We start from the raw sequence: 21391 nt of genomic DNA, 5'->3' as shown, positions 1-21391 counted from the left end.
CACATGGGGCCAGATTTATAAAGGATTTAAGCCCCTACAGACACTGATAGACTCCAATGGGAGTCTGGGGTCTAGATGCTTTTGAAAATCCCTCTGGGAGCCTATCTGCATCTGTTGGGGCCTAAATACCTTTAAAGATCTGGCTCACAATCACCAACTGTTAATAAATCATACAACTGCTTAAGACATTCAAGTGGACCTAGGTGACTGATAGACATTTATTTACAGGAAATTGTGTGTGGGAGGGAATAGAAAGAGAAGAACAACATAACTAACTCAAATGAAATTGATTGTGACTGAATGATGGGCCATTTCATACTCAGTGTGGATTCTCTACATGGTTTCGGCAAAGAAAGGCAACAATTATAGTTCCTACAATCACAGAAGGAAAAGTTATATAACCTGTATTCTTAAAGGTCACAGGATTCAGTCCAATTTTGTCTACAGGCTTATGTCACAAATAATAATAATTAAAAAAATCAGTAAATATCATAGCTTCTATTTTCCAACCAGGTTTACGTTAAAGCAGAGGAAGCACAAAGAGCATTCTGCTTAATTTGACTCAGTATCTTCCAATAGCTTTGGGCTATAACAGTTTAGGATTTAAGCATCTGCACTATGAATTAGAAGAAGAAATAGGTTTTGAATTTGTGATTTCATTTACATGTACTATATCTATAGGCTATATTTTTCAAGAACGCATTTTTCTCATTATGCTTTTCTTTGGTAATAAGCTTTATCCCTCCTCACAACCGGAGAAGTTGCTTTGCAAAGAATGCAACTGGCTGTGTTTAAGCTCTTTCATTCTTAAGATTTTTAAATGTATTCTTCAGACAGATTTCTTTTTAAAATGACAGATACCTGTAAATTCCATGTGTTTGCAGAAAGGAAATTGTATTCTGCCACTGAAGCACACTGAAGACTCGTGTGGGAAAGAAACAGAGCTGTTTCTAGGTCCATTTTTTTAAATTTATTCTCTTGAATTTGTGCTGTATGTACCTATGAAATTTGATGCCTTGTGTTCTAGTGCATTTTTACATCTGTAAGAACTCTCTAACACTCTCCTTTTTGTTCCCAGAGTTGCTTCAGCCCTTAACAGAGGCTTAAACACTGTGCTCTCTCGTTGAGCCTTCACCTTTGTTCTTTCTTGTTTTCTGAGAGTCAATTCAGACTAAAAGGGTGGGCCTGCAGCCCCTGTACAGCCATGTGCAGGCAAATATGAAGTTTCCCCAATAGACGGGCCACACACAATAGGAGTCTCTGCACCCACCATGCTCTATGCAGAGCAAAGACTGCTCATTCTTGCCCCCCAGGAGAGCAGAACACCTTTAAAGGAGACAGGGAGGATGCTAGGTTATTTACCAGCTACCACACTGTCCCTAATGAATGGAGCAGATTGTTCAGCCCCTGCCCCCAAGGAGCTTAGGTTACATCTCAACAATGTTTTTCTCATTTCCAAACAACTAAGTAGTGAGTAAAGCAAATGTGTGTTTGGTAAAGAGAGCTCCTCACTTGCTGGACAAAACCAGCAATTTTGTCTAATTTCTGGTTGCAAATTCAGACAAAAAATTGCCAGTCCATTTCAGAATACTTTTTGCCAGTCCCATTTTGTAAAGACACCATTTAAAATCATATTTTTTCTGAAAGATTAACAAGAAATGATGTGAAAAGCCACTTTTGAAAAGCAGTGATTCCATTTTGTTTTTGTTATTATTTTAACTGGAATTCCTGAAAAGTTTACAATATGTGCAGGGTACATATAACAGACAACCCCACAGTGTCACACAGGATTGCATGGAAAGCATCTCACCAATGGCATCAGTCTTATCGACCCCAACCGATATAGGATCATAGTGAGAAACAATGCTTCATATTGTCCCCAGATCAGCAGTTTAGGCTATGTTGATATTTTTAAGGTACTGATGTAGTGACTTCATTAATATAACTACAGCAGTGCAAGTCCCTCAGGTAGATGCAGTGCACGAGACAACAAAAAGTGATTTACAGGTGAAGCTTACCCATTTTGAAACTGAAGTAAGCCACACTTGTGCAATTCACTTCGGACTTTCATGCAACATGTCCGCATTAGGGATTAGCACTGATGTAGCGTTCTGTATATCATCTTTAACTAAAGACAGATTTTTCTGGTTTTATAAATGACAAGCACGCTATAGGCAGGGCCCAGTGTATCCCACAATTCTATAGTATTTGCCACAGAATCCATTCATTCCCCACCCATGACCACCTAACTGTGATCCATAAAAAATTATTTCTAACCCGTTCTGTAACTCTTGTTCTTTGACATGTGTGCTACTTACCTCCTTAAGTGGAGATGTTTTTCCATCCGGTTGCACCGTTCTGGAGTATTGCCATCCCATTTTTCAATTCAACACACAATTACTTATTGTACCTGAAACATCAAGGATTGGCTGTTAGTTCTATGAAGGTACATCTAGTCACTATTGCCATGGAAGCAGGCATCTTTTAAGTCGCGGGTGGCATACTAGTCCAGGGAGGGGATAATAAAATAATGTGAAACTATCATTTTTAAGAATTTGTTCAGTTGAAGCGGGTCTAAAATTGATCTGAGACTGCCCTTCACTTTCAGGATTAATGGCGGGAATATAACCACTTCCCACTGTGACACTGTGGAACCTCCTCTATGGGACTCGCCCACAGGAGAAACTGCATGTCCTGGAGGAGGAGCTCATCATAAGAGTGGCCCCTGAAGAGGGAGAGGTAGGAGGGATAGAAATTAATTGGAAGGTATATTCCACCTCCACAGTGGTCAAGCCCCAGTGGTCTGAAGTAATATGGGACCAAGCACTGGGAAAGTAGGAAAGATGGTTTGCAAGTTGTGATAAATGAAGTGGGGTGGGTGGGGGTAGATCCCTTTTATGAACACCCAGCCAGCCGGTTAGCTGTAAAATCCCTGTTAGTAGCTGTTCTCTACTTGCTTTACCTGTAAAGGGTTAAAAAGTCCATAGGTAAATGGAAGGGAGTGGGCACCTGACCAAAAGAGCCAATGGGAAGGCTAGAACTTTTAAAATTGGGAAAAATCTTCCCCTTTAGCTGTCTGTGTTGTTCTCCAGAGAAGAGACAGGGCTAGAACTATGCTGTAAGAGCTTGCGCCAGGTATGAAAAATAATCAAATCGTACCTAGAAACTACTCATTTGAAACCCCAGGTGTGTAAGTAGATGAGGAAATGTCTAGGAAGATGCGATTAGGTTTATCTCATTATGGCATGTGGATTCCTCTGTGCTAACCTTGCTTGTAACCTTTAAGCTGGACCTCAAGAGAGCTATCTTGATGCTTAATCCTTGTAATTGTTTTTTTTTAAAAAAAAACTTAGCAAAAAGCCTAAGTTCCAGATGTATTTTCTTCCTTTTTGTTTTTAACAAAATTTACCTTTTTTAAGAACAGGATTGGATTTCTGTGTTCCTAAGAGGTTTGTGCATATGTGATTTAATTAGCTGGTGGCAACAGATGATTTCCTTTGTTTTCTTTCTCAGCTCTTTCCGGGGGGCGGGGGGGGTGAAAGGCTTCAGGGTATCCTACAGGAAGGAATTCCCAAATGCACCTTCCTGGGTTCCAAAAGGGTTTTTTTTTTGCACTTGGGTGGTGGCAGCATCTACACATCCGAGGTCAGAGAAGTGCCTAAGGTCAGAGAAGTGCCCAAGTGCTGCCCAAGTGCCACCTCCTTGATCTGAATGTCCAATTCTGAAGCCATCCTCTTTAACAATTCCTGATAAATCTTGGAGTTATCAGGACAGAGTGATGTTTCCTCCAAGGAAACCACCTTGTCAGGAGATGTGGAGGAGGAAGCCAAGACTGGAAGTGGCTGGAGTTCTTCCACAGAAAGCCAAGACTGGAAGTGGCTGAAGTTCTTCAACAGTTCTCCCTGTCTGGCTGAGGGGAATGAATAGGTAATCTGAGGGGAGAATCTACAAGCTTCGGGAAAACCCCCTGGGTTCCAAAAAGGCCACTGATAAAGGGCTGGCTGATCGGAGCCTCTCTGGGAGACATATACTTTTTCCTAGTAATGAGGGAGGGAGATCAGTGCTGGGACTCTGACAGTCTAGGAGGCATGCTTGCTTCTGACTGAAGTGGCAGCACTCAGCACCAAGTCAGACCGGGAAAGCTCCTTGGGTGGTCTCAGGCCCGCCTCCATTAGTGGGAACTTTGGTCTAGCCTCCCTATTTTTTTTTTCATCCTAGGCTTGAATTCCTGGCAAATCTGGCACCAGTCCTTCATTTGACCCTCTCCTGCCACTTGAGACAACTACAATGCAGATCGCCTACAGGCGTAGGCTTTGAGCAGGAAATGCACGGTTTGAAGCCCATGGCCTAGGGTACACTTTGTTGCTGGCAACGGAACATTGAAATGGGGAAAACAGCAATACTTTTCCCAACACACAACTAGACCTATTAAAACTTACTAAGTAGCTACAGCTAAATTTGTACACAAAGGCTGAGAGAAAACTGTTCTAGCAACAAACTGGGGTTCCAATGAGCATTGTGGATAATGAAGGGAGCTGGGGGTGGCTTTGTCCTTTATACCTTCACACAGTGACACACACAGCAGTAGAGGGCGCTCAAGCGGCCTGATGGGTAGCACAGAGGGGAAAAGTTCCCAACAGCCACGCACTTGGTGCACAGACACCAAAAGTGGAATGCACATATGCAACCTCTTGAAGAAGAATCTGAGTTTCATTTACAAAAATGTAGTTCCAGTTTTCATGATTGTGAAGTGAAAACTGATAGTGTGAACAAGCTGTAAGGATCTGTCTACACTAGCTACATGTGTAGCACAAACTCCTAATGTAGACACTCTTCACCTGTGCGAAACAGGGCTTTCCCTATGTGACTTGCTCCTGTACAGTACTCTCGCTGTTTTGCATCAATTTACTTTAGGAGTTTGCACCAGTGTAACTACAAGAGTGCAAATTTCCCTAACGTCAACATGTCGTATGTCACTGCAATATTGTCTTTTGCAATGTTCACTTTGAAGCCAAAAGATAACATTTAATACCAACTGTCAAGGTTCCTCCCCCACTCTGAACACTAGGGTACAGATGTGGGGACCTGCATGAAAACCTCCTAAGCTTATCTTTACCAGCTTAGGTCAAAACTTCCCCAAGGTACAAAATATTCCACCCTTTGTCCTTGGATTGGCCGCTACCACCACCAAACAAATACTGGTTACTGGGGAAGAGCTGTTTGGAAACGTCTTTCCCCCCAAATACTTCCCAAAACCTTGCACCCCACTTCCTGGACAAGGTTTGGTAAAAAGCCTCACCAATTTGCCTAGGTGACTACAGACCCAGACCCTTGGATCTTAAGAACAATGAACAATCCTTCCAACACTTGCACCCCCCCTTTCCTGGGAAATGTTGGATAAGAAGCCTCACCAATTTGCATAGGTGACCACAGACCCAAACCCTTGGATCTGAGAACAATGAAAAAGCATTCAGTTTTCTTACAAGAAGACTTTTAATAGATATAGGAGTAAATAGAAGTAAAGAAATCCCCTCTGTAAAATCAGGATGGTAGATACCTTAAAGGGTAATTAGATTCAAAACATAGAGAATCCCTCTAGGCAAAACCTTAAGTTACAAAAAAGATACACAGACAGAAATAGTTATTCTATTCAGCACAATTCTTTTCTCAGCCATTTAAAGAAATCATAATCTAACACATACCTAGCTAGATTACTTACCAAAAGTTCTAAGACTCCATTCCTGTTCTGTCCCCGGCAAAGCAGCATACCAACAGACCCACAGACCCTTTGTTTCTCTCCCTCCTCCCAGCTTTTGAAAGTATCTTGTCTCCTCATTGGTCATTTTGGTCAGGTGCCAGCGAGGTTACCTTTAGCTTCTTAACCCTTTACAGGTGAGAGGATTTTTCCTCTGGCCAGGAGGGATTTTAAAGGGTTTACCCTTCCCTTTATATTTATGACACCAACTTTTTGTTACCTATATTGCTGCTGATAATTTTAGCAGAAAACAGGTTTATCCTACAGTCCCAAACTGCCTCCCATGCTTTTCCAGTTATCAAAATCCCAAATGTTCTTTATTCAAACACCAAAACATTCAGCTTCCCCTGATAAACAGTACTAAAGAATAGAAGTTATTTAGAAAATCAAACCACCAAACACAAAGGGTAAGTGCATGTTTACATATGCTTACCTGGTGCAGCAACTGATAAATATCAAGGTTGATTTTGGTTTTTTCTGCACTCGCTATAAGTCAATAGCAATAATTGTTCCAAAAGCAAAATGGCCAAAATGATGGTTCTCTTAGCAATGAAAAAACATGCTGTGTTTGTAGGCTGGCTTCAGAAAGGCTTTGGGAGACCTAGTTTCAGTTGCAGTCATAGCTGTGTTCTTATAACACAGCTCTAAATCATGTTCTACTGTACCTGCATGCTGATGTTGCTTGGCTATCACGTTTTCTGTCTGTGTATGTGGTGGAACTAGGATTAAAATTAACTAGTAGAAATTCAGCCCAGATAATATAATGGTAATACTGATAGGACAGGGACTATAAACATGAGGAAATGAGTGAAGTTATATCTAACTGAGGGGATGTACCAGCCTCTTACTCAAGTTCACAGTTTGGAGGTCATGTTGGATCCCAGTCAAGAGCTTCTGGATGCCCAGATATCAGTGGTGGCCCAATGTCTAATCTTCCCTTCAAGAAACAGTTACAACTTTTATTTCAGATAGGGACCTCAATACAGTTTTTCATGCCTGTGCATTGAACGCCCTCTACTTGGGATAAAACCTGAAGAACATTCAAAAGCTTTAGATTGTGCACAATGTGGGGAGGGAGGGGGGCATTTATTTGTCAAGTCTGGATTCAGACAATGTGTCTCTGCCATGGCCCTATGCCTGTGCTGTGGTCTCCCCTCTGCTTGGCGTGGCAAGGGCCAACACCACAAAAGTCATCTGCTGATTTAGTTGTGGGGGGCCCCATTACTCCTTTGGATTGACTGGGAAATCCCTCTCTTCTCTAGTTTCAATTGTGCTGGGGTGCATTCTAGAGGAAAAAGCATTCAGCTCCATTCAGCATACAGAGGATTCAGGGGGAAAGTAACTTGCTACCACTACCTGATCCAGCAGAGCTCCTTGCTGTGCTGGCTTTAGTCCCAGAATAGCAGTTTCAGAGTTAATCCATTGATATGAAAGGCCAGCTCACATCTCAGAGCCATTGTTTCAGGCTCTGCTCAGACTTAGACTGCCATCTCTGTATTCTGTACACTGGTTCACATTTTTAAACTTTTGTTCACAACCATGAGTGCTAGATAAAAATAAAATAAGATTCTGACTTCATCATACCCATGGACCTCAGTAGGACTCCCAGGTCTTAATCCAGCCCTATTTCTTACTGAGAACATATTACATCTGTACTTCAAATAATTCACTGGATACCACTCAATTTCTAAGTGTAACTGCAGGTGGTGGGTTTGTTCTACAGATCTATTATGGTTTGGCTCCTGTGTACCTGACAATCTCTTCCTTTATGTCTTGCCATGACATCTGAGATCAGCTCAACAGTAAAGCTGTCAAACGTTAGGTTTTTACTTCTGAGCACCTGATGCAAATCATTCTCAGTGGAAGTCCCATAACTCTAGAATTCATACTCCCCTTTGCTGTGAAGCCCAAATCTGTCCAATCATGCTGCCAACAAAGTAACTAATACTATACAAAATTAATATTGAAATCTGATGTCTCACTTACAGGAAATGGATGTAATAATTGCTGTCAATTCAAAGAAGATGATTTATCCAGTTATATTTTGATTATTCTATTTGAAATCCAAGGTAGAAGAGTGATGCATATTTAAAAGTATCAGCACTAATTACCGACTTGATGCTGCATGCATCCCTTTCCGATTGACAGCAGTGGGGGCGGGGGCTCAGCAACTCACAAGAATGTTCAGTAATTGGGCGAAATTTTCCACATTTTGGCCCAAAAGGAGAATCTGATGAACTCTCGATTTCTTTTTTAATGTTTTTCAAGCAGCTATATTCAACACTGTACAGCATCAAGGCCTTTACCCTTATAAAAAAAGGCATGAAAGACAGAAAAGGGGTTGGATCAATATTGTCTTAGCCACATGATAAGGCTAAGATTAAAGGATAGCTAGAAAAGAGACTCCTGGTTTTATATTCTATGCACTAGAATAGATAATCATTAATATCCTTCTACAAAAGCAACCAGAAAAACCACAGACAGTTTTACTCTGCCAGGTAATGTGCAGGGATTTCCCTACACCCCACCCCCAAATTTCCCCAACTCCCCTCCCCCCACCCCAGTGGTCAACCAGTTACATTCAGTGTTGCCAATTTAATCGGTTGAAAATTTAAATTTAAATTGAAACATTAATACACACTTTAAAAGCATATAGAGTATATGACAAAATACTTGTACCTGAGAAAGCATAATGGGTTTGAAAACTATGAACAAAGACTGGCTTCCTCATACAGTTGTTATTTATGACAGTGTCGACACATTTGTTTCGGCTATATTGGCCTACCTAATAATTTCACATTATGATTTGTAAGCAAGGTCTGAGTGAGCTCTCCCCTGACAGCTAGTGATGAACCGGGGGTGGGTGGAAAGGCTTCAGGATCAGACTGTATTTGCATGAACACACCTACTCATCCAACAGACAGAGCTGTGTTGTTCAAGTGATCAATTTTTGCTGGTGTTGAGTTACAAATAACTTTAGTATTGAATGTGGGGGGTCATGAAATGGTGTTATCCTTATTGTATGAGTAAAGAGCAACAGAAATGTGCTTAGCCTGTCTGAATTGGGGGGGGGGTGGTCTCCCTCAGTGCTTAATTTGTGCTAGAGCTTGCCAGGGCTGAGCCCCGGTACATCTAGGCTTGGCAGTTGATTGCCCTGGGACTTCTGGGTTTGCTACATCAGTTATGAAAGTAACAAACTTGCTTGAGTTACCCTCAACTGAACTGTACTCCCTAATGCCAAGTATTTCAGAGGGAATGAACAGAACAGGCAATCACTGAGTGATCCATGCCCTGTCATCCACTCCCATCTTCTGGCAAACAGAGGCTAGGGACACTCAGAGCATGGCGTTGCATCTCTGCCCATCCTGGCTAATAACCATTGAGGGACTAACCTCCATGATTTTATATAGTTCTTTTTCTAAACCTATTATAATTTTGATCTTCACAACATCCCTGGCAAAAAGTTCCACAGGTTGACTGTGCATTGTGTGAAGAAGTACTTCCTTTTCTTTTTTTAAAATTACTGACTATTAATTTCATTGGGTCACCCCTGGTTCTTGTGTCAAGTGAAGGGGTAAATAACATTTCCTTATTCTCTTTTTCCACCAGTCAAGATTGACACTGTACCCCATATTCTTCACAGTGATATTATTGTAATATAATCACAATCTATTTTATGCAAGATAAGTCATGTGAGCTATCACTGGAAAAGTTACGGTTTGCTGAATATGATTATTCTATTTGTATGCATGTATCATTTTTGTATCCAAAGTTATGAATATTAACTATGTATCTGTATTTAAAAATGTAGTTACACGTGGGTAATGCCCACTAGGCAAAATGTTCTCAGTCTAGATGGCTGCCTTGGAAGGGCCCATTCAGGTTAATGAGCCATTAGGAAGAAACAATAGGCCTTAGGAGAAGCTTATCTGCCACCTTGGCAGCCTTCCTGAGGACCCTCCACGTAATGGCTGCTGTGACACTACAGGGACATGTGACAGCCTTAAGAATCGGCAGCCTGCTTGTATCATCACTTAGGGTGAGGATCTGCTATTCATATCCAATCTATTTAGCATATTAAGCTTAGTTTGTGTTTTTTATTTGCTAGGTAATCTGCTTTGATCAGTTTGCTATCCCTTATAGTCACTTAAAATCTATTTTTGTAGTTAATAAACTTGTTTTTGCTTTATCTAAAACCAGTGTGTGGTAATCATAAGTAAGGGGGGAAAGCTGTTGCATATTGCTCTCCACATTGAGGGAGGGGGTGAATTTTATGGGCTTATGCTGTACAGTTCCCTTTGCAGTGGCTTATACTCGGGGGGGGGGGGGGGCGCATGCCTCAGGAACTAGGAGATGCCCTAGCTGAAATCTTTCCATGCACGGGCTGGTTAAAGAGCCTGCCTGCATGTACTGCAGCTGGGTGTGTCCCTACCAGTATGTATGCTTGTGAAAGTGCAGGCTGAAGCCTGGAGGACTTGGCAGCTTGTCATAGCAGTATAGTGTAGAAGGGAGCCAACGCTGATGGCTCCCTCCCTGATGGCTGTTGGCCAGGGGGATTCAGTGGTACCCCAGTTCCAGGTGGCACCCTGGAGGGAACCCATCACAAAGATTATATAGGCCTCCCTCTATCATATCCCCTCTTAGTCACCTCTTTTCCAAACTGAAAAGTCCCAGTCTTTTTAATCTCTCCTCATATGGAATCTGTTCCATATTCCTGTACATTTTTGTTGCCCTTCTCTGTACATTTTTCCAGTTCTAATATATCTTTTTGAGGTGGGGAAGCCAGAACTGCACACTGTATTCAAGATATGGGTGTATCATGGATTTGAATAGTAAAAGTGGAGGAGCTTGGTTTGTCTGACTGCTCAGACAAGCCACTACTGAGAACCTACATGAAAAGGCTGCAAAACACCATGCCTCTGGACTGCATCGACATGCAGAAAGCCTTATAAGCCAGTCACTGTCAAAGCCAATTTTAAAACTTAATGAGGCTGTTAAGAATGCTGGAATCATAGAATCATAGAATATCAGGGTTGGAAGGGACCTCAGAAGGTCATCTAGTCCAACCCCCTGCTCAAAGCAGGACCAATTCCCAGTTAAATCATCCCAGCCAGGGCTTTGTCAAGCCTGACCTTAAAAATCTCTAAGGAAGGAGATTCCACCACCTCCCTAGGTAACGCATTCCAGTGTTTCACCACCCTCTTAGTGAAAAAGTTTTTCCTAATATCCAATCTAAACCTCCCCCACTGCAACTTGAGACCATTACTCCTCGTTCTGTCATCTGCTACCATTGAGAACAGTCTAGAGCCATCCTCTTTGGAACCCCCTTTCAGGTAGTTGAAAGCAGCTATCAAATCCCCCCTCATTCTTCTCTTCTGCAGGCTAAACAATCCCAGCTCCCTCAGCCTCTCCTCATAACTCATGTGTTCCAGTCCCCTAATCATTTTTGTTGCCCTTCGCTGGACTCTCTCCAATTTATCCACATCCTTCTTGATGCGTGGGGCCCAAAACTGGACACAGTACTCCAGATGAGGCCTCACCAATGTCGAATAGAGGGGAACGATCACGTCCCTCGATCTGCTCGCTATGCCCCTACTTATACATCCCAAAATGCCATTGGCCTTCTTGGCAACAAGGGCACAACACAGTGTATGTGAACCAACATGGCTGTTGCATCATACTTTCTATTTAACAAAGAGTTACCACACACTACAAACTGTAGGCCAATGTTAAGTGCATTGTCACTTGTTAATCCTGAAGTTGGACGCTGGTTCCGAACAAGACTGACAAATTCTCGCTATCTTTCTGCAAAAAACTCAGCTGAGTGGCTGGAAGCATGCAGTGCAACAGTAAAAGACTCAGCAGGTGAAAAAGTGAAGAACTCTCGCACCACATTCAAAAAATGTGCATACATGGCTGAGGAAATCACCAATACAAATGGGCATCAAATATTAAGTCATTTCATAGGTTTTCTTGATGTTCATGGTAGGCCAGTTAGTGCATTCTAGCTGTTCAGGTGATAGAAGACACACCAGCTGCATCTGTGACAACCCACATCTTAGAAGAGTTAAATGCTTGTAAACTGAATCCCAAACAAGTGGCTGCTTGTGCATTTGATGGAGCTGCAAACTTCTCTGGAAGACATAGCGGAGTAAAAACTTTGCTCAGAGAAAAGTGGAACCCTAATCTCTCCTATACGCTCAGCAGAGGACATCTACTCCAACTAGTATGAACTGCAGAATATTTAAAAGACATTAAAAAGCCATACATTTAATGGCTTTGTTATACTCTTTATTCAGCAACAGTCCAAAAGGACTGAACTTCTTGGAAAAGATAGAAGCTACATTGGGACTGAAGTTCAAATGAGTCCAACCTGGGAAAACCTGCTGACTTTCCAGTGAGCGATCCTTGACTGTTGTCTAAAATTATTGCAACCATTATTATTGGCTGTGTTGGGGTGTCTGCCCCACATTGGCGGAAAAGGGGTTAAAAGCAGCCCTAGGGAGGCTGTACGGGAGGCATCCAATCAGAGAAGGGCTGAGGGGAGCAGCCTATCAGAGCAAAGCAGGCCCATATACAAAGGGAGGTGCAGGGCAGAGGAGGGTAGTTCTCTGTTGAGAGCCCAGGGAGGAAGGACTGGGTTCCTGAAGGGCTGAGAGAACTGCCAGCACCCTGGAAAGAGCAGTGCTGCCAACAGGGGTCAAGCAAGCAAGAGACAACTCCTGGCTGGCTGTTGGGGGTTGCAGACTGAGGCCCTGACGTAAGGGCAAGGTGCTAGAGCCATGTGGGAAGTAGCTAGACTGTGGACTGCAGTCTGCCACTGAAGGGAGTGGCTGGACAGTAGACTGCAGGTTCGTCAGGAAGGGGGAGAACAGAGTGTGGTACAGCCGGCAGTGTCACTGAAGAGGATGTCGCAGTCCTGGGAGTGACATGGGTCCAGGAACAGTGGTGACAGCGAATGAGATAGTGGAGAGTCGAACCCTGTCACACTGGCTTTGGAAAGTATCTACCGAGATGGGATATATCAGGGGTCTCAAATTCAACTGACCACGGGGCCACATGAGGACTGGTGCATTGGCCAGAGGGCCGCACCACTGACCAAACCTCCCTCACGCTGCACCGGCCCTGCCCCCACTCCACCTCTTCTGTGAAGCCTCGCCCCTACCCCGCCTCTTCCCTGCCCCCATTCCAACCCCTTCCCTGAAATCCCCACCGCAACTCTGCCCCCCCAGCCCCCAGGGGGTGCAGGAGGGGTGAAGGGTGTGGCGGGGGCTCAGGGCAGGGAGTTGAGATGCAGGAGGGATGCGACAGGGGGCTTAGGGCAGGGGGTCAAGGTGCAAGACTGGTGTGGGGTGCAGCAGGGGGCTCAGGGCAGGGGGTTCAGCTGAAGAAGGGGCTAGGGGGGTGGTTTGCGGCCAATGGGAGCTTTGGGGGAAGTACCTGGAGGAGCGGCCAGAGCAACACACAGACCCCCTGTGCCCCCCCATCCGCCAGGTCCTGACTACTTCCCAGAGCGGCGTGGGGGCAGGGCAGGCAGACAGGGAGGGAGCCTGCCCTGCCCCCGGTGCGTGCCGGGCCAGAACCGCTCTAAGTAAATGCTGAGGGGGCGGGGGTGCTGCGGGGAGCTGGCAGGCAGCAGAAAATAACCCCATGGGTTGCCGCATGTTTGAGACCCCTAGGTTAGATCTAAGTAGTGCAGCTGGCAGACTACTTTAGCTACTGAGTTCAGAGAAGACCATCGCCATTCTCTCTTGTAAGCAGCAGTGTATTAACGCCTAGGCCGACAAGGCCTGGGCCTAGGGCAACAAACTTGCAGGGGCGGCAAATTTGTAATAGCAGCTAGAGACTGCTTCCCCCGGCACCGGTTTGCACCCTCTGCCCCGGCCCTGCCCCAACTCCACCCCTTCCCCGCCCCCTCCCTGCCCCATTGGTCCCCTTCCCCAAATCCCCGCCCCAGCCCCGCCTCCTCTCCTGACAGCGCCGCGTTCCCCCTCTTCCCCCCTCCTTCGAGAACCTATTTCGTGCACAAGCACTGGCAGGGAGCGGGGAGAAGCAGGACCCAGTGGCGTGCTCAGGGGAGCAGGCGGAGGGGAGGCAAGCTGAGGGCACGGGGGCGGCAATTATTTCTGGGCCTAGGGGCGGGGCGGGTGGCAAAATCATTAATCCGCCAGTCCTTGTAAATCTACTGTTGAAACCACTTGGGTCATTAAACAATGCCATCCAGGAATCTGCTACAACAGTAGTAGATCTTTTTCCAACAAAAGGAACTACACTTGGTTCAATTAGAGAGATATCCATTGAAAAGATACTGGAAGAAGCAGACTTCAGTCCAGAAGTTGGCTAATGAAAGCACTTATATTGAATCCTTAAGTGAAGTGTACAAGAAGTGTTTGTTAAGCCAGCTGAAAAAGTACACCAACAGAACAGATAAATTGAACACAGAGTGGAATGTCATATGACAAACAAATGAAGATTTAACTTCAACTTCTTCTTTAACATCTCTAGTGGTTCGACCCAATCTTTGTGCTATGTTTCCTGGGATGAAAAAAGTAGGAATTTATCTCTTGCAATTCCCAGTCACAACAGCTACAGCGGAGCGTTATTTTTCCTAATTTAATAGAATTTTGTATTCTGAGAGAAGTTGCCTTCTGCCTGATCATGCATATATCATGAAAGACTGGAAGTAACGGGGACACAAGAAGCCACCAAAGACAAATGCACTGCATTCAAGAAGTTCATTAACGGAGTTGTGCAAAATTACAACAAGAAAGATGTAGCTATCATGCTTCATAATAGGCTTGTGTAGCCAAGTTTAATTTCTGTGATGATTTTAAAACAAGTTAAATTTAATAAAATGGTCGTGAAATATTTTTGTTTTTACTATGGTGCAGTACAGCTCACCTTCACCCTCATGGTCTCTACCCTCATCAGCCATCACCTCCTTTCCCCCACCCCACCCCGTATATTTGAACACCTCCCATAATTTAAATTCCTGGGGAAAACAATCATGTGTAACTTAAACTGATATTTAATACTAGGGAAGGGACTTCAGGAAAAAAATTGGACATTACACTGTCTGCTTTAACAGGTTTCCCCCGAAGAGTAGAAACATTTAAAAGAAGTGTTTCCCAATATTTTGTGGATATGATAAAGTCACTATATAAGAACATGATAGAACACAGATAATTAAATGACATTTCATAACTACTTTAAAATCCCTAGCTTACATGACAAATTGGAACCTGAACAAGAAATCAAACAATTTTGCACACACATCTTTGAATACAGTTCTGAGACAATTTGATAAGTTGAGAGGTGAATTAAATACAAGTTTCACCAAATAAATGTCAGGACCATGAGTCTTTAACACTAGTCCACAGGGACCCTAAGGTGTTACCAAGTTCCAACATGCCACCAACTGACCTGTTAACAGTTGTCAAAATAGCAGCTGAACAATGACAGAGGACTCCGGTCCTGGAAACTGATTGGCAGAATGCTGGGGGTCCTGGTTGGTTCCCAGCTTCTATTTAAACCAAGCACAGGAACAGGAAGTTGTCCATAAAACTGGGTTCTTCTTAGTTAGGTCTGCTTTACCTGCAATACCTGCTCCCGATCTCCTGCCTGCCTCCTGACACCTGTTTTGCTCTCTGGCCTGTCTTGGACTCTGACCTCCTAGTATCTGACCCGGCCTGACTCTGGTTCCTGCTCTGACCACTAGCTCAAACTACCCATGCCTCAGTCATGTCAATAAAACAGGAAGACCCATGAGATACACAAAGCAATTTTACTATGAAATAAGGATCAAGGGAAACTGTTATTCTGAATTCCTTTTAGTTTTCTGGCTAATTACACTATTCCAACAGTTAAGGAATATTCAGACAGAAGTGGTGGCACATCCAAAAGCTATCGGGTATACACTCAATTTATTTCAGCAGTCTTTATGCAACAGATAATCCCCAATTTAGAATCATAGAACCATAAGGTTAGAAGTAACTGCAAGGCTCATCTAGTCTAACCCTCTATCAGGATGCAGGATCTGTTGAATATAAACCATCCAAGACAGATGGCGATCCAGTCTCTTCCTGAAAACTTCCAGTAAAGGAGCTTCCACAACTTCCCCAAGCAGCTCATTGCTACTGTCCTTACAGTTAGGAATTTTTTCCTGTGATTTAATCTAAATCTGGTATGATGTAATTTGAACTCATTGCCTCTTGTCCTGCTCTCTGTGGCAAGAGAGAACAATTTTTCTCCATCTTTTTTTGTAGGCTTTCAAGTATTTGAAGACTGCTATCATGTCCCCGTAATCTCCTCTTTTCCAAACTAAACATACCCCATTCCTTCAGCCTTTGCTGATACGGCTCAAATTGCATCCCTTTGATCATCTTTGTTGCTTGCTTCTGGATCCTTTCGAGTTTCTCTACATCCTTTCTATACAACGGTGACCAAAACTGGACACAGTACTCCAGCTGAGGCCTAACCAGCACTGAGTAGAGTGGTACTATGACCTCCCATGACTTGCAGGCTATGCCTCTGTTAATGCAACCCAAAATTGCATTTGCTTTTTTGCAACAACATTACATTGTTGACTCATGTTGAGGTAATCCCCCATTCCGCATTTGTGCATTTGGTTTTTCTTCCCTAAGTGTAGCACCTTACATTTTTGTTTGTTGAATTTAATTTTATTGTCTATAGCCCAGTTCTCCAATTTATCAAGATCCCTTTGAATTTTAGCTCTATCCTCAAAAGTGTTTGCAATTCCCCCCTACTTTGTGTCATCTGCAAATTTGATCAGTATGCTCTCTATTCCTACATCCAGGGCATTATTAAAGATGGTAAATAACACCAGACTCAAAACAGATCCTTGTGGAACCTCACTTGAGATCTCCTCCCAATCTGACATCATTCCATTAATAGTTACTCTTTGTCTGCGGTTGTTTAACCAATTATACACCCACTTAATGGTAGTTCTACAGAGCCAGCATTTCTCCTGCTTACTTCTGATTTAGCTAAAACCACACAATATATTAATAAGGTAAAATTATCTAAAATCAACAGGAAACATTATGACAAACTGGGAAAATGTATATTAGTTCTTATGGGTATTATGTGACAACCCTATTCGGTTGTCTACTGCTTCCTGCCTCAATGTCTAGAGCTACATCAAAGAAGACTATAAGTGGGTTGTTACAGAACCAAGCAGAAAATGTAAAATAATGACACAAAAAAAAAAAGCAGACTCTCAGGTACATATCTTCAAAGCAGCTAAGAGAACAGTGTCTGGGTTACCAGTTGTGGGGAGAAGTGACCTAGCTGGCTTCATCCCAGCTACTAGGTTTTATGGGGGTGGGGGTGGGAAGGTGATCTGAGAGAGACTGGCCAGGATGTGTCAGCGAGAACATTGACAGTCTGCCTGGGACTCAGAGACAAAGGGATAGGGCTACAGGTAGTGTAGCCTGGTTTTCCCAACTCAGAGAATAAGCCAGACCCACCTAAGCTGTGGATAGAGAGTTAGACTTCAGTAAAGGAATGTTCATGTAGGTCTCCTATTTTAAATCCATTGCTCTAACTGCTGTGTACCTCTTGGGAAAAATAAATCAAGCACTATTTCTGCATCACTGCAAATGTATGTTGTCTCAGGCTCCCAGAGAAAAACTCTGGCACGTGCCAAGCCCATTGAGCCTTCTAAATAACATAGTTGGCAGCCAAATAGTGTTTGGATTTCAGGAATCTGATCCCAAAGAGGTTCACCTGGGGCACTGGAAAAGGCTCTTAGCTGGGGTAGACTACACAATAACTGTGAAATTGACATTGAGATGTTGGAATAAAACACCACAGAAATAGGGTTAGCAGCTACAAAGGGTGTGATAAATAGTAGTGTTTGAATGTGTTTAATGCATTGCGAGTGAAAAAAGAATTGCTCATTACTATGGACTCAGTTGTGAACTGGCTATGTACCCACATAGAAGAGCAAGGGGGAAATGATTAAAGAACAGATCCATTAGCTAATACATTTTTCCCTAGGGAATCTTCAGTCCACAGTCCTGTAGTGAGCACTGTATGGATGGAGATCTGTGCCTATATGGGAGCCCACTGAGATGCATGGAGCTCTACAAGGGTTGCCTGTACAGAGCTCATTATTTGATCAGGATCTAAGTCACCTTATAGGGACTTCTAACCGCTATTCCTTTTAATAATTTAATTTAATAATTTGTTCAGAGAACCTTCACTTTCAGCAAAAGCAAAGCACACTTACTTTGACTAATGTATAATTAACTGTGATTTAGTTTGCTAACCATAAAAGGAAATACATCAATTTTGACATCAACTAAATACATCTCCAAGAAATTAGCCTGCAAATGTAAGAAAGACGACTATTCATGACTATGTGAACTATGTTTCTCTTTGATAGGAAAATGAAACATTAGTCTATCTGATATACCAATAATACATATCAGTAAAAAGTCATCTGTGAAACCGATTGGTGTAGCTGCTTGTGACCATTTTAATGTAAAATAAAGAGGAGGGAGTATAGATTTGTACTGATTTTACAATATTATATACAAAATTTTTATAAACAGAAAACTATATGTAATTTCATTTTAAAAGTTAAAACCTGTTAACTAAAACCTAAAGTTGTGACATTACATCCCATATTCTTCATAGATATATTGTTAAGATATGATTATGGCATAAATAAGATGTATTTTATGCAAGATAGGTAATGTGACATATCATTGGAAAGGTTATGATTTCCTGAATATGATTATTCTATTTGTCTGCATGTATCATTTTTGTATCTGAATTTAGGAATCTTGTCTATGCATCTATTACAAATGTGTTTACACCTGGGGAATGCCAGTAAGTCTGGATGGCCAGTTTGGAAGGGACATTAGGGAAAACAATAGGTCCTTGATTATGCTAATCTCCCACCAGGAAGCCTTCATGGGGATGCCGAAAACAGCCTCTGTATAATGGCTGTGGAGAAATGTGACCAAGTCACCTGGTACTGGACTCCATGATAATACTAGTGCTTTTCCACTGACGGGGAGTGGGAATCAAACTAGGAGACAAAAGATTCCTGCCACATGCAAAAACTATTTAAGGTAGGGGAGTGACATCATTGGTGCTGCTTCTTCATTGACTCCCCACCAAAAAGAGGACTGCTGGAAACACCTGAGAACAAAAAGACTGGATTAGGTTAGAAGGGCTGAATCTAGGCTAGAGGGTGTGTGGCCTGTGAAAGGAATATCTGGAGTTTTAAGCTGCAAGCAAATGCAGCTTGCCTTCAAGAAATTCTGCAACCTGCCTAAAACAACATTTAGGGTGAAAATTGGCTACTTATAACCAAGTTCTTTAGTATATTAAGCTTAAATTGCACATTTGTTTTATTTGCGAGGTAATCTGCTTTGATCTGTTTACTATTCCTTATAATCACCTAAAATCTATCTTTTGTAGTTAATAAACTTGCTTTGTTTTGTCTAAAACCAGTGCATGTGGACATCCTAACTTGAGGCAGAAAGCTGTGTATATCCCTCTCCACACTGAGGGAGGGGATGAATTTAATTAGCTACACTGTACAGTTCTCTGTGCAACGCAAGACAGTATAATTTTGGGTTTACACTCCAGAGAGGGGGGTGTACTTGAGTAACTGGGAAGTTCCTTAGCTGATCCTTCCCATGCAGAGCTGATCTCAGTATCTGTGTGTATAGCTGCAGCTGGGTGTGTCCCTGCCTGTATGTGTGCTGGTTAAGTGCAATCTGAAGCCTGAGGAAGGGCTTAGCTGGCTTGCCTCAGCAATACAGTGTAAAGGCTGGTGGGCCAGGCAGGCTCAGTGGTACCCCAGTTCCAAGTGGCACCCTGGGGACTGGACAGGGGGTGGGGGAAGCTGTCACACTCTTAATTCTAAGAAATTCATGTATTCCATTCACAAAGGCCAAACTTTTCAAATATGGTGGCCTAAAATTAAACTATGAGATACTTCTAAAACTGGAATGAATTGTTTAAGTATTACCAATTCCAGAGATATGCCTTATGCTTAGAATGGGAAGTACCACTGGTACCAGTAATACCTCTGAAACCAGAATGATTTTTTTTTAAAGGTGTTCACTGTCAATCTATAGCAGCTTGATTCTGCAAGTACTGGACACCCTGGCAGTGATCCTGCAAAGCATTTAAGAATGTGATCCGATGAAGTGAGCTGTAGCTCACGAAAGCTCATGCTCAAATAAATTGGTTAGTCTCTAAGGTGCCACAAGTACTCCTTTTCTTTTTGCGAATACAGACTAACACGGCTGTTACTCTGAAACCAATATTAAGCACATGAATAGTACCATTTACTTTCTGTCTGTCTACAAAGGAAACAGATGGGCTCCCATGTTCTCATTGTGCAGTATATCACTAATTTACATTTTAATGTACTATACACTTTACAATCCACACCCCAAATTGCCAGTTTTCCCCACCTTTGATAGAATATTTAATAGAAAAGACTACAGAGAAAATGTCGCTATTCTGATTTCACTATTTTTACAAAATGCATTACAGTAATCCCGTATATCTTGAAGTGTTATTCTAAATAATGAAGACTAGTTAAAGCTAGTTTTCTGTCTGAATTACCAAAATCTCATCGCCATAATATAAAAAGGAATTGTACATAAATAATCTATTTCATAGTGCACTGGAAGACAATCTGCTACTCGGTGAGCATCAGGGACTAGAAATACCTGAATGCAAATGACTGCCTGAGAAAAAGTGATAGAATCTGCATGAATTTGAACAGCTTGAGGGGAAGGCAAAAAAAACAACACAAAGATAAAATCTTTACATTTTGCAGAAGCAGAACACCTAAATCATGTCAATAGATAAGTTATCAGCACTAGCACAAATGAGTCTGAAGCCTGTAAATTTGTTTTGTTACATAAACATAAAAAAGGAAAAAAACAAAGAAGTTGTTCAGCCAGTGTGACATTCCAGACCATTTATCTTCAAGTTTTCTTTACATAGGCAATATCTTGGTATCAACAATACACAAAGCCCTCTTTTTTGGTGTTTGTTGTATCTGGCCAAGTGTTTTTAATGTCTAATTGGTGGCAAAATTACAGTTTTGTATATTACTTCAGCCTGAATGCTGCCAATCAGAGACTGAAAATGTTCATAAGCACAATGCTGGTTTAGAATAGAATAAACTATTACATTTTACATAAAAAAAAGATATGACAGGTGAAGGCAATTTCTTATAAATAACTCCAAGATTAGCAAACAAACAAACAAAAACAGGGCAATAACAATCAGTTTTGTATCAGTCTGTTCAAAATTCTTTCAAAGTCCTGTTGAAAAATAAATCAGCAATATGATCCCCTACGAGGCATTGGCATGTTTCATTATGACAATCTCTGGCAGCTCATCAGTTCTTCTCAGGAAGTGATCTTCTCCTTCCAGCAACCAAACTAATTTGTTTCCTATTTCAGCTTTTTAGATTCTCCACCCTCTGGCCTTGTTCTTCTCTCTCACTATTTTGATAAAAGCAACACAAAACAAAACTTCATATTTTGGACTAGAATCTGGACTAAAAAGAAGCAGTATTCTATTCTTAAACCCGAGTGATATAATGATCTGCCAGAGAATATAGGTTGGTGG

At 42.3% G+C, this 21391-nt stretch overlaps 1 long non-coding RNA gene across 1 annotated transcript in view; it reads right to left on the bottom strand.

Moving 5' to 3' along the window:
* Nucleotides 1–2320: 2320 nt before the first annotated feature.
* LOC140909995 (uncharacterized) overlaps nucleotides 2321–21391 on the bottom strand; it is a 196227-nt gene continuing 177156 nt past the window's right edge. The window contains exon 5 of the long non-coding RNA XR_012158400.1: nucleotides 2321–2410. This is a non-coding gene — a long non-coding RNA (uncharacterized LOC140909995). The remainder of the gene's footprint in view (nucleotides 2411–21391) is intronic.

This window comes from Lepidochelys kempii, chromosome 4, assembly GCF_965140285.1.
Source record: "Lepidochelys kempii isolate rLepKem1 chromosome 4, rLepKem1.hap1, whole genome shotgun sequence".
Lineage (NCBI taxonomy): Eukaryota > Metazoa > Chordata > Testudines > Cheloniidae > Lepidochelys > Lepidochelys kempii.
The sequence above is the reverse complement of the archived record's forward strand: the minus strand, read 5'-3'. Positions and strand labels throughout refer to the sequence as shown.